This window comes from Musca autumnalis, unplaced genomic scaffold (genome assembly GCF_047663935.1).
Source record: "Musca autumnalis isolate F117 unplaced genomic scaffold, ASM4766393v1 scaffold_2, whole genome shotgun sequence".
Lineage (NCBI taxonomy): Eukaryota > Metazoa > Arthropoda > Insecta > Diptera > Muscidae > Musca > Musca autumnalis.
Genome location: NW_027411755.1, coordinates 383,762 through 398,405, shown reverse-complemented (window position 1 = coordinate 398,405; position 14,644 = coordinate 383,762). Strand labels below are relative to the sequence as shown.

At 30.7% G+C, this 14,644-nt stretch overlaps 1 long non-coding RNA gene across 1 annotated transcript in view; it reads right to left on the bottom strand.

The window, feature by feature from the left end:
- Positions 1 to 7,201: 7,201 nt before the first annotated feature.
- The window catches only part of LOC141393480 (uncharacterized), a 328,761-nt gene continuing 321,318 nt past the window's right edge, over positions 7,202 to 14,644 (bottom strand). Inside the window, exon 4 of the long non-coding RNA XR_012410110.1 lies at positions 7,202 to 7,456. This is a non-coding gene — a long non-coding RNA (uncharacterized lncRNA). The remainder of the gene's footprint in view (positions 7,457 to 14,644) is intronic.

Below are 14,644 nucleotides of genomic sequence, written 5' to 3'. Positions count from 1 at the left end.
TGCAAAGAATTAATGTTTAACTCAATATGTATTGTCGGAAAATGGACCAATGTATAACAGTCTGATTTCCGCTTTGAAACCGTCAAAATACCTCTAGAAAGTATAGGGGAAAAATAGACCCTCAGTGCAGTAGTTTGAAACAACCTACCTACCTGGAATAACTTTATTTTTACGAAATGGATAGATATTATTCTCTACCATCATAATAAACCCATCAAATATGGAAATTAAACCTCTACTGGAAAAGCTGGAATACCAATTTTTTGGGTACTATATTTTTTACAAAGGAAAATACCTAGTATGCGAAATCGGTTCTCGGGCAATTCTGGCATTCACCTTTGCATCGCACGTGTATCGAACACACCTAAAGCTGTTCTGCAAAACACTTCACACCTGGTTGGGGTGTATTCCTCACACTGTAATATTGATGGCGAGGGCTGAGTGAATCCATATTTTTTTTGAAATTTTCTACAAAAAAACTGTATAGGACTAAAATTTAACATGTTGCTCTTTAACATGTTTCTTTGTTTATGTCTGTTTCGTAAACAATCAAACGAACAAAGCGTACATACCCACACATGCATGTGTATTCGTTGATGCGCCAACGCAGACCGATATTTTTTCATTGTTAATGATAAAGTTTGAAAGCTCTAATAAAGCTTTGCAAAATTCTTTCGTGAAATATGAAAGCTCTTTTCACGTGAAATACAGGAACGCAATTGCTTTCACAGGTGAAGTGCATGTGTAATGTGAAATGGATGAACGGTGAATTCCAGAAAATGCCCTAGATTGGGACGACATCCCCACTGACGTGATTAGGAATTATTTAATAGTCATTCTGAAAGTTACGAAAAGGGATCCAGAAAGCTCAAACAAATTCGACTACCGCCATTCCAAAGACCTGATCATGACATATTAATCTTATTTGTGTAAATTGCTCTGTAATATAACAACACTAAACTGATAAATACCTCGGGTCATAATCCTGATATTAACCCGTATAAAATTTGTTGGGTCCATTTTAGGAAAGGTCGAGCTTTACTAACAATTGGGGACCCAGTACCCTTAGAGTGTAACATGCCGAGCCTTAATTTTTGGTTAACTGAACTCATTAAAGCTACAATGAATGTCCAAAGTGAATAGACAACTCATTAAGGAATACACCTTTGGCAATTCTCAAAGAAACCATAGACTTGGCAATTTTTGCAATACATTTATTGTTACCCTCAAGAAGTAGGTAATTCCTATTTTTAACCGTATTATTTATAAATCGCAAATAAACTTTGTATATTTTGACGGAATATTGTTTTAAGGACCAATAGCAAGAGATTTGCACAAAAACCGTATAGTTTTTACATAATTTGTTGCCATAAACGAACAATTAATATGAAATTTTCTACAATTTTGGTTTTTGCAATACATTTGATGTCTAACTGTATATATTTCAATACTTATAAATGTTGATTATCTCCAGTCCATCACTTTATTTGTTCGCCAAAAATGTACTTAGCAAGCTATATGTTCTTGCTTTCAATTTAGTTGATCTTTCTAAATCGGTCAAAAATAGTGAGATTACAGCTAGTTGAAAAATAATAGGTCTGTTCGATAACCCAAACATTTGTGAAATTTTTGGGTACAAGAGAACTGATAAGTACTTGACTTGTGTCCCGTTTGTTGTTTCTAGTTTTAATTAAGTCCAACTACAATAAATAATTGTAAAAATTCAACAACTGAATATACTCACAAACTAACTATGATATTAGATTGTAAACAAGTATGCAAAACAACAACAATAAATATTGTAAATAATCCAAAAAGTTTAGCAAGGAATATTAAAGCCGCTGTGTAAACTTGAATTTAATTTAGCGAGAAGCAATTATGAATAAATTTTCTACATTGGGTGCAAGCCATGCAATAGCATTAAAATCGTCATTTATGCATATTAGGGAGATAAAAAGCGCCCAACCAGTATCCAATATGCCCCTAAAAACCTCTTTTCATAATAAATGTGATAGTAGCCCAGTCTAGTAGTGCATAAATTAAACACTAATTATTAATGTAAATACTCATCAGGAGAGCGATCATATTTTAAATATACATACATATATAAATAGCAGATAATAATATTATTACTAATATTATTGAACAATTTACATTTCAATAAAAACAAAGACAACAAGAAAGCAAACATAAATTCTGTAGTAGCAAAGCAATGTTAAAGAAAAACAAATCAATGATATTATTTATTATTAAAAATTAGTATTAAACGTACATACATATACCTATGTGCTAAGTAGTTATAAACGTATTTAAGCAGGCGATCACAACTTGAAATCAATATTCACGTACATACGTACACGGGATCATATGTTTGTTTTTGAAAAAGTAGTAGTTTTCGGATTTGCTAGTAGAAAAATTAAAAAAAAGGGTTTTGTAATACAGTCGGACCTCGATTATCCGTGATGGTCGGGACCGGAGGCATTACGGATAATCGATTTTCACGGATAATGGAGTCAACACGTTTTATGCGGCTTTTGAACACATTACTTAGTAAAAATGGAATAATATCGTACACATTTGCACAATAATATTAAACTGTGCTATTTTTATTATATTGGTTTAAGGAAAGAAATGAAATAAAATTAAGAATTCAAGAATTTACATCTACATAAAAATCTTTCGGGGGCATAAAGAAATTTATGCTTGTCTTCCTTACTTGTTTTTGTGACCGCATAAATACACACAACACATTGTGTGAAACAGGAGAATTTCTTAATCAAATTAATTGAAAGGTGTGCTTTTACTCCCCGACAATAGAGTTTATAATGGATAATAGAGGCAATCGAAACAACGACAACATTTATTTTCTATCCCGGATAATCGAGGTTCGACTTATATATTTTAATTCTTTAAGATTTTTGTTTGACTCGAGGTCATGTAATAAAATAAAACTATCATTGGTTTATTGCATGGGCTCGAGTCAAACACAAATCTCGAAGAATTACAAGATCAAAAACAAATATTTTACGGTTGGGTCACTTTTTGCCAAAAACTGCCCAATAGAAAAAGGGCCGCAAATCTTTTTAAAAGCTACTTCGTTCGAAATATTCGTATTTCTGTTTCACAAAAACATGGGACAGAATTACCTCGCGAGTTCATCAAATTCATTACTTTTGTCCCATATTAAACTGGTAATGGGTAATTCAATTAATAAAATATGAGCACATACAAATATTAGTAGATTACTATTAAGAAATATTTAAACTAAGAAAACCAAGACAAAGAAAACCTCCCGCCAGTATACATTATATTATAATTCAAATGGTGTGATAACTAATTAATATCTGATCTGTATAATAATGTACTTCATTTTTATTTTAACCTCCTGATTTTTTCTCTATGTTGTAAAGAAACAGGTTACTCTTTTATACTTTTTACATTTTGATAGAAAAACAATGCGGTAGAACAAAACGTATTCCGCAATGATAATATGCACATCAGATTCACATGTACTTATGTGTTGAAATCTAAAATCTCAAACAAATGTTAATTAAATTAATCGAATATATAATACAGTTTTTTATCAGGGAAATATAACGGCGGATAATTAATACAGTAATGTAAAAATCTTTATATTATGGCTACAGAGGAAGTTTTAATTTAACATAAACACACATTTGGTTTCTATGAACAAAGCACAACATCAAAATCAATTCAAAAGCTCAGCTTTAATTTAATTTCTTAGATTACCGAAATAGACAAACAAGTATAAATAATGTCTCAGACAAAGCCGCCCAAAGGCCTTCTCAAAAAATAAAAAGAATTAATAAATAAATAAAAAAAAACAAATTATTATATAAATCAGAAAATTAACACGTATATAGCTTATGAATATTTAACCTTATACATGAAATAATTCATGTCGACAATTTAAAAAAAAGAAAGCAAATAATTTATTATCAGATAAAAACAAAGAAACATTCAATACAAAATACCTTCATACCTATGTATATGTAAACAACAAAAATATTGAAAAACAGAATCGGTGTCTATGTTATTAAAATAGAAAATGTTAACAGAAAACTTTTTAAAAATATTTTAATGCTGGGTAATACCATTTTGCTGTTTTTCAGTTTCCTTAGTAGTTGGACAGACAGAAATCGATAAAAAACACTTTATTTAATAACTGATATTATAAATTCTTCATACACCAAACATATCGTGCCATATACATATATTATGGTATCGAATACATTATTTGGAACAGAGCATATTTCACAAAATAATCTCACTCACAATAATCAATTACAAACAAAGCTAACTTTTTGCTCTCAGTGTTGCATGCATACTTGAAACTACACAATATAACAATAGAGTTGCTTAATTACATCATAAAACACCCTAACAAATTAGCAGTAAAAAATGATAAAGGGAACCTCATGCAACTACCAACAACGGTCAACCAACCTGCGGTGGTTATAATCGGTCAAATGTATAAAAGCCTGTACGTATTTTAAGACAAAATTTTTTGCAATAGAAATTAACCATAGAATATTTGCAAGGCATCCTGCAGATGATTTACAAAACTGAATTTTTATTTATTATTTTTAACTTCATTACCAAACATTATGGGCTATATTTTTACAAAAAAACTTCAAATTTTAAAATGATCCTAATTATTATTCTCTTTTGTTATATTTTTTCGAAAATATCGAAGAACGTACATACATATTTTGGCGACGCAGAATTTTTTGGTATTTGCAAAAGTTATAAAAAAAGTGACATGCATATATTCCTAAAATAGAAATATTAACATATTTTGTGTTCTGTTTACATACAAATACTTGAATTGTTGAATTGTATTTGTCGCAGTTTTAGTTTCAACTTAGAATAATTATCAAAAATAAAAATTTGTGCAAGTGCTGTTCGATAACCAGTAAAAGAGAACTGAGAAGTACTTGCAAAATGTCTATGTGTATGTATAATATCATGGTATGCAAAATGGTTAATATTTTTTATAATTTACTGAAATTAATATACTATTTAATCGTTTTAAATAATAAAGAAATACTAACAGACACTATAAATTGTTTTTAATAGCAGTGCACAATCTAGCTGTCAGTTCAAAGTCTAATTTAAAGCCGAATATTTTCTAAGCATTTTGTAATTTAATTTCATTCATGTACTTTTAGAAAATTGTCATTAAAACTACATATGTATAAAGTTATTTGGTGAAGACATTACTGAAAAATCCTGGTAAGACTGAATTCCAATTAAATTTAAAGTTTAATGCTGCGTTAGACAAATATGAATTAAAAAAATTCCATACTCCTAATTTGAACTACAAAAAGCACAAGTGCTCATTTTATTTGTTTCTATCAAAGAAATCTTTCCTAAAGGGTTTCCTCTTATTTGCATATCAAGAAAAATGTAAACAAAAGTATAACAATTACATTAATTAAATAACCACATATGAGAAAAAACTATTTCGTTTGAACACTAACACCGTTTTACTTTAAAATAATTACGGGAAAAAATACATGAAGACATACTGATTTGTGTGCAATATGCAATATCTTTTGAATACACATGTATAATTAATACACACTTGATTTTTCTTCTCTTTATAAATGTATGTGTGTGCGTAGTATTATAGTTTAAACAATTACAATAAATAATCATAAATCCAAAGATATTATATAAGAAATTAGACTATATATTATTTAAGCCACCAGACTATTTTAATTTCTAAGAATTTGCCAGCATCGTCATTCCTAAAATGCATTTCTCCAAGAGAGTGATTGATTGGAAATGAAGAAGTTGACAGATTGGTTTTGTATAACTCTTTAACAAAATTGTAATGTATTATGCAAGAAGTCACGAAAAAATATATAAATTATTTTATTATTTACTTAAAAATAAAACGAATAAATTTCTCTTCGTGCAATTAAACGACAATTAATATTGTTTTATTTGAACTGAGGTCATGGATGAATTTTTTGTAAGTATGTAAAATTAAACTAGAGAAAACAACAGCCAAGCCAACCACCGTTCGTGTCTTCACTTTGAAATTTTACACTTAACAGCATACTTTTAGGATCTCGCTCTAAATTCGAAGCCTTAAGAAACTTCCATAAGCCAAATTTTTATAAACGTGCCTAAAAGTATGCTGTAAATCGCACACATCTCACACGTAAACACAGGGTGAATCACATAATTAGGAAAAAATAAAATTTGCATCCACTTTCTGGCAATTCTGCAATTCTGTTCGCCTGGTATGGCAAAAGTGTCGCACTTTTGAAATTTACGGCTCTATAAAGGGAAAATCAGAAAAACCCGATTTCCAGGGATTTGCGGTCACTCTCTGCGTAGAACTTGGTTGACATCGATAGGTTTATGGATTTTCTTAATCTTTTTGTATTTAATTCAATCCAATTGAAACAAAAGGACCTTTTTTAACGAAAAAATGTTATTGAAGGAGGACACATACAAATTTGATTTGTTTTGAAATAAACAAAGCTGAAATGCCCCCATGTTTTTATTAGATAGTATGTTACCGTGATGGCTGCATCTGAATCACAGATCATGGGTTTGATTCCTGACAAACAGAATAATTGGGTTTGTATAATATCACCCTATATCGAAAATGCCTTGCCGCGTGTTGTGCAAGATCGAAATTCTACGCCTTGAACTGGAAAATTTGGAACGAGTACGTCTTATATCCGAATAGAGGTGCTATTGAAATTAACTTATTAACGTGTACAGTCACATTTTCCCCGATTTGTGGCATGTTGGGTGTTGAAAGAACAAAATATCTCCCTGTAAATACTTATCAGCATAAATAAGTCCCAATATAAATGTTTAACGCATATTGACCAGACGTAGTTTTGCGTTTCGGACAAAAGGTTTTACATTTACTGAATAATAAATAAATAGGCTGACTTCCGTATCGTCAATTACTTTGTGTTGTTCACATTTCGTCAAAATATTTCAGTTGCACACTCATACATTGTTAATCGACAATGCAACTAAATGCATCAGAAATAAAAATTATACATGTTAGCTTTTTACCTGCGTTAAAAATGCGTATTTTTGACTTTTTAAAACACGTAGCCTCGCAGTTGTTAAGTACAACGGCGTTAAGAAACAAAATATTTCGCAGATTTTGTAATGCAATTGACGATACGGAAGTCAGCCATACTTTTATAAAGAAAAGACAAGAATGTTGCAATTTATTTTTATAAAAAAATAAAACAATACAAAAATATAAAGAATATATGTGTAATTCTGGTATTTAATTGGGTATATCTGGTATTTAATTGCTTTAAGTTTAACATGAAGCAGTTCACTGTTTAGGATATGGTTTCAATAAGGCCATCCATCCATCATTCAACCCTCTAGGTCTCCTGGTTAACTTCTGGTGAAAAGAGTTACATATCTTAGTTATAAGTTAAATCTGCAAAGAAATAAAAAAAACTTTTACATAAATACATTTATTTATTTTTATTACATATAGGTATGTTTCATATTTAATGTAAAGAGACTATATAAAAAAGTTACATCAGTCTTATGGTTTATGAAAATAAACATTCTCAGCTTTGCCTATGCACTATAGGTAATTTGCCCTGTTTTTGAGGCAAAAAGTCGGTTTTGCAACTTTTAATAATAATTTTTTAGTTATTAGTATGAATGATATTTTTCAAAATAGCGCTATTATCGCGGTTTAAATTGCAGTCAAGGTGAGAATTTCGAAGAAAAATTAAAAAAAAAATAAATAAATGTTTGCTTTGTTTTTGTTGAAGATTCAATCATATGATTGCTTAAGTTTGGAGTATTCCCCCATTGCACAGTGGATCCACCCATTGGCCAAAAATAAAAAAATGAATGTCAAAATTTGGGTACAACATCTGGCAACACTGACAGCTATGACATGGACCTTTTTAAAAATATATTAGCTTTTGTTTCATTCGAACGCGATCTTCTTAAGAATAGCTTCAAAAGTCGGACCATTTGACTAATATTTTTTGTTGTGAGTATAACCTATATTTTAAATGCAACTAAATATATTCAAACTATAGCGAAACTAATACGAATAGCCAAATATTATTGTGGATTTTGAAGGAGGAGGTAATAGCTTAGTTTTCATTAAAAAGTAGTGTTTTAGCGTGTTGTGGAATTCTAGTTAGCTGCACATTTTCTTAGTGTATTTTGTAATGCCAATTCGATCATATACTCAAATTTGACCTAAGGTTTTAGTCATGATGCCCACCAGTGCCCACCTCGGGAATAATTTTCCAAAGTAGGTCATGAGTTTAAGATTATTCAGTATTAAAATCAGCTGCCATCTAGTGCCAGACTATAAATGGTGGGTCGCTTACTAAAGCTGCTCAAGATAAGGGTTTCTATGGATATATTAGCGTATAACTCTGTTATCTGACCACGTACATTAACATAATTGGCATCAGTGGCAAGATGAAGAAATCTTCTTCCACATGTGTCATAAACTGGCGGTACGTGCCTTCCAGGAAGAACGCTATAAGGTCTACATTAAAAACTTTACCATTTTTCAGACAAAAATTTTGATTTTTTTAATCCGCTAAATTTGTTGGATTTTATGTTGTTTTAGAGATTGTTTTGTTTCCCCAAGCCTATTTTTGCATCATAAGATAATCGGGGCCTTTGTTAATGCCATTTTGTATTAACAGCATAAAACAATTCTTACCGCATACCCCCTCCAGTGGGGAAAGGGGGGAGGATGTTACGCTCGTGGTTTCTTAAAACACTATTCGTAGCTGCACAAAGCTGTAATTAGCGCATTAGCTTGATATTTACACGGGAAATATTTTTGGCCACTTTCTCCATACAAGTGGATCCACTGTGCATTGGCTTAACCTCATCACTACCTTTGGGAGTAATGTTTACAAACCGCACTGACAGCCTGCAAAATTTAAATTGGAAAGCCGAACAGTGAGCATCATTCTCATTAACATGAAAATACTCGAAACTTAAAGAGTTCAGGGGCCTAATTACGTGATTCGATTCGATCGAGTATTTGCTCGTGAAAAAGATTTCGACACGATAAAAAAGCGGCATGACGAGATTCGATCGAAATCATTGATCGAATGTTTCGAGAGTAACCGGTAGTCGAACTATGAAAACCTATGTATACTATAGGGAATATTATGAAGGTAGATGTAAAAAAGGTGTTTTTTTTTGAAAGCAAGAACCAAAAAAACAAAATTATGAATGAAAAATGTAAATATTTGTGGAATTTTTTGAACAATACATTGAACAATAATTTCGGTATGAAGTTGTGCTAAGAAAATAAGAAAATTATTAATTCTTGCAAAATCTTTTTGACATTGTTGTAACGGATTGCTAATACATCTACCTTAATAATCCTCTCTCAAAATAAATGAGAGTTTGGTGGGTGTTTTGCATTAGCCTCTCTGAGAGAATATTTCCTTTGGTAAACAACGGGGGATGAAATGTTTAAAATGTACTTCACTTATAAAATAAAGGCTATTAATATTAAATATTTTTTTCTGTTTTGCAGAAATGCTTATTTTTCAACTTATTTTTTAACGACTGCAAAACTAGTTTTTGTTTAATGATTGCTTGCATTTTGATTCTAAATTTATCACAATTTCTAAAAACGACTGCAAAGGACTTTTCCCAATTTCTCTTGTTATATTGTCTAAAAAATGCTGCCAATTATTTACTAACATCGTTTTTCTTCTATAAAACGACAACAAACAACAATTTTTACATTTTAAACAAAAAGACAATAAGAAATCTTTCATTTTATTTGTTTACGATAGGCAATTTGGCCTCGATAAATTACTCGCAAATTTATGCTCAATTACTCGATAATTTTACTCGATAACGAATGTTGTCATCCCAACTTTGAGTACTCAGGTCGAAACAACTCGATATCGAATCACATAACTAGGCCCCAGGTTTTCACTAGATATATCATCATTTCAAAAACTGAAAAGCCAATTGATAATTCCCTTCGCCGGGATGAAATCATGATATTGGTAGCGATCAGTAAATTTTGCAGACTGTCAGGGCGTTTTGTAAATATTACTCTCAAAGGTAATGATGAAGTTAAGCCAATGGGGGAATACTCCAGACTTAAGCAATCAAAAAAATAAATAAAATAAATAAATAAATTATAAGGCATATTTCAATGTGTTTAAAACCGCGGAAAAGTAAACCAAATACAAATATATGTAAAATGGAATAGATTGGCAATTGCGTGTGGAATTTTTTTAATACATAATTAACTTAAACATTTTGTGTAGTGACCAAAAAACACAAAAAGTCAGAAATAAATATTTTATTTTTGTTAAACTCAATTCATATAGATTTTTACTTAATTGGCCGTGATTTTGCAACCTAGAACGCATTACTGAAAGTCCTCTGCATTGGTATTAGTAGGTTTGTTCGTTATATATAAATTTATCTGTAGAAATCTTTGTTTTATCTCACTTTTACACATAAATAATTTAAAAATTTAAAAATCCTTTAATTCCGCCTTTATTAATTTTGCCTCAAAAACAGGGCAAATTACCTATAGTGAGTGCTATGATTGAGATCTTTGTTATAACAGGTTTAATCGGCATATTTAATTCGAAACGTTTATGTCAATACAGTCGAAATTCCCTACAACAAGTTAAACGATAAAAGTCGCAGCTTTTGTACAAATACATATATATATATATTTTGGAGTGCCGGTTACCGTTGGTATGTAGGGGTGGGATAAAGTTGGATATTTGCAAATTCGTATTGGAAGGGTATGACAAATACCAAAAGGTACTAAGTGTTGTAAGTGTAATTGTTCTTGAAATTTGGAAAGTTGGTTTAGTTTGGTGTAGGGGTGAAATAAGGCAGAGTTTTCGGTAATTCGAACATAAGGGGTACGAAAAATACTATAGGTTACTAAATACCATGTTAGTTCTGAAATTTGAAATATTAAAGTGTTGATGTGTATACGACCGTATTTTTGGAAATTCGAACTAGAAATGAAAAATATAGATTTTTATTTTATGAACGTAATTCACGGTACCGATTATTCAAAAATGCATTTGCTTGTACAGTCATTTTTACAACAAAACATTGGTGGCGTTTTATTGGCATAGCTGTTGCAATTTTTTTTGTCAAAATAGTCTGGCTGGGATTACCATTGCTGTTGTTTTAATATTTTAAAACAACCAATTTATTATTGGAGAAAATTTGGCATTGTTCGCCAAGGGGTAAGGCAGTTAGTTTCCACTAATAAATTCGCTTTCTTAAAATATTACAACAACAACAATGGGATTAAGCCAGACTATTTGAAACAAAAAATAAATAATAATTAATAGAATTAATTTTCAGTGTTTTATTGATAAATGCACTTAAAACTACACCATTTTCACATGTTATTCGAAGGATTTCAGTTGTAATTTGATTATTTCATTTGACATTCGAAACATTTCACTTGTAATTTCAGAATTCCAAAGCTAGATTTTGTACCATATCTTTTACAACATGTGTTTCAAACACTGCACTATAGGTAATTTGCCTTGTTTTTGAGACAAAAATTAATAAAAGCGGAATTAAACGATTTTTTTACTTTTTAAATTATTTATGTGTAAAAGTGAGATAAAACAAAGATTTCTAGAGATAAATTCGGATATAACGAACAACGGTTATAAGCAACTACGTATATAACGAACAACGTTATTTTTTCAATGCAATTTTCATAAGTTTTCTTATAAACAACAAAATGTTGAAAACGATCACGGTAGTAAGTAACAAAAATTTTGTCCCCGCGAGTAGATTTTCCAACGAATTGTTACTACAGTTTTGTATATTTTTTGAATATACGCTAATAAAGAGTTTAGTACCTACTTAAACCGTATCAATGATTAATATGTAATAAAGAGATAAAATAAAGCTTACTACTGCCGCATCGTTTATAGAAAACCACTGATATACCGAGCCATTACTTATTCTACTTGCAATGAAATTGTAAACAACAATATTTTTTCCATTCATTGTTTATTTCCTCAAACCAAACTTCCACAATTTTAAGACTTTTTATTGAGAAGTAACCTAATAACCAAAAAACTTAGACTAGAGCGCACAACATGCCTACTTCATGGCTTATGTGTATGTCCACCAGGACATGTGGCGAGTACTCGCCCCTCTTTTCAACCTAACCTAACCTAATAAAATCTCATAAATACCAAAAAACGGGCAAACTCGGGTTTTGAAACCTAGTATTACCAATGCAGAAGACTTTCAGTAATGTGTTCTAGGTGACAAAATCACGGCCAAACACGGCCAATTTATCTATATGAAGTTTTTTTAAGTAAAATAAAATATTTATTTCTGACTTTTTGTGTTTTTCTGTCCTTACCCAAAATGTTTAAACTACATATATATTAAATAAATTCCTCTCGCAATTGACAATCTATTCCATTTTACATATATTTATATTTGGTTTACTTTTTCGCGGTTTTAAATACATTGAAATATGCCTTACAATATATATTTTTCAGTTCTTATTCTAAACTCTCACTTTGACTACAATTAAAACCGCGATAATGATGCTATTTTGAAAAATATCATTCATATTAATAAATTTTGACATGTTCTTTTTTCAATGCCAACTAAAAAATTATTATTATTAAAAGTTTAGTGTGATATTTTGTCTAAAAAATACCTATTTTTTGGGTACAGTATTTACAATATCCTTTTGAGTGTGCGATATTTTAGTTTTTCTGCGGTCCGGATCATATAAATCATAGATCGTGAAAATCCATCCACTAGATCGGCGAAAACAGCTACTGCAAAAATTGAAAAATTTGCGAAAAATGTTTTTGAAAACAGAGGTTTAAAAAGTTTAGCGGTATGGAATCTGTATCCGATTTATCCCAAAAATACTTTGTGATGCTAAATCCACGGTTCTTGATGGATTTTATAGAAATAGGTTTAGATCCATTTATTACACTGCTCAAAATTTGTTTTTACGAGTTTAACCAGGACTTTCGTTATTTTCGGATACAAACAAATATTTTTTATGGGTTTTTCGACATTAATATATTAAGGAGATGTTGTACGCTCGATACAAATCGTTTTTGAAATAGTTATGGTGAGTATATATCAAAAAAATATAGAAAATATACGACGGATCTTGTAAAAATTGCTTATTTTGAGTACTTTAAGCTATAATTACGTCATCGGGGGAAGTCATAGGATCTTCATATGGCAATGCGGATATGCTTAGGGTGCCTACTATATAGTCCAGTATTCAAATTTATAATATAAAGTTCATACCGCCCATGATGCGACCATAACCTAAAAATCATCATGAAGACTGCCATTGAAAAGTAAATGGCTTATGTGGTAATGATATCACTGGTAAATTATTTCCCTTTAGCAGTCTTCATGGCGATTTTTAGGTTATGGCCGAATCATGGGGGCTATGAACTTTATATTATACATTTGAATACTGGATTATATAGTAGACACCCTAAGCATATCCGGAGTACCATATGAAGATCCTATGACTCCCGATGACGTAATTACAGGTTAAATTACTCAAAATATGCAATTTTTACAAGGTCCGTCGTATATTTTCTATATTTTTTTGATATATACTCGGGCGTACAATATCTCCTTAATATATTAATGTCGAAAAACCCACAAAAAATATTTGTTTGTATCCGAAAATAACGAAAGTCTGGGTTAAACTCGTAAAAACCGATTTTGAGCTATATCTCAAAAACAAGATCTGATGGAGAAAAACCGGGACCGGATTTGAAAATAACTCGCCGATTTCATCTAGAAACAACTGCAACTTCGGTTGAAACAAAAGTCCTGTTGACCAGTGTTATTTTACAGTTAATAGTGAAATCGGATGCGCATAAAAAGGGTGTGCAATTTGTGCAAATTATTAGCGTTATACAATTTTTTTCACACTAAACTGCAGACGATGCTACATCACCGCCGCCAAAGTAAATCTTGGTAAATGTTTACAAATGAAAAGAAAACAATTTGTTGTATGTATCGGGAAACCGCATGCGCATCAAGTGATTTTGAGGATTTCGCGATTTACACGCATTTCAAAATGTATATTATCCAATACAGTTTTCCCTCAAAATTATTCTCCATTGAAAGGTACCCTAAATTTATATGAACATCTTCCTCAAGATTTTAGTGTGTATTCGAGAAGCTTTATTTAGGAAACAATCCAAACTTTACGTACATATTTCTTTAAATATATTTAAGATACATAAACAGCTTGAATTTGAATAAAACATGTTGCAAACTATCAATTTTTTAATTCTTTCTTATTTTCAGCGAAAATTTACAACTTTTTCACTAAAGTTATGGGACCTCAGTAATCAGGCAGTATGTAGGAAGCAATTCATTTACAATGTTTATCAATATAAGCTTCGTTCCCGTACTTTTTAATAGTAAAACTCGCAAAAGAGAGAACTGTAAAAAAATTGTTCTCACACAAAAGTGTTTTGAAATAGTTCGAGAACGGAAAAAATGGAAAAAACGTCAAAAAACTGGAACAAATGTCAAAGTCGGCGTACCACCCAATCAGACGCCGGCAACCATGTTACTATTTTTTACACGCTCAAAT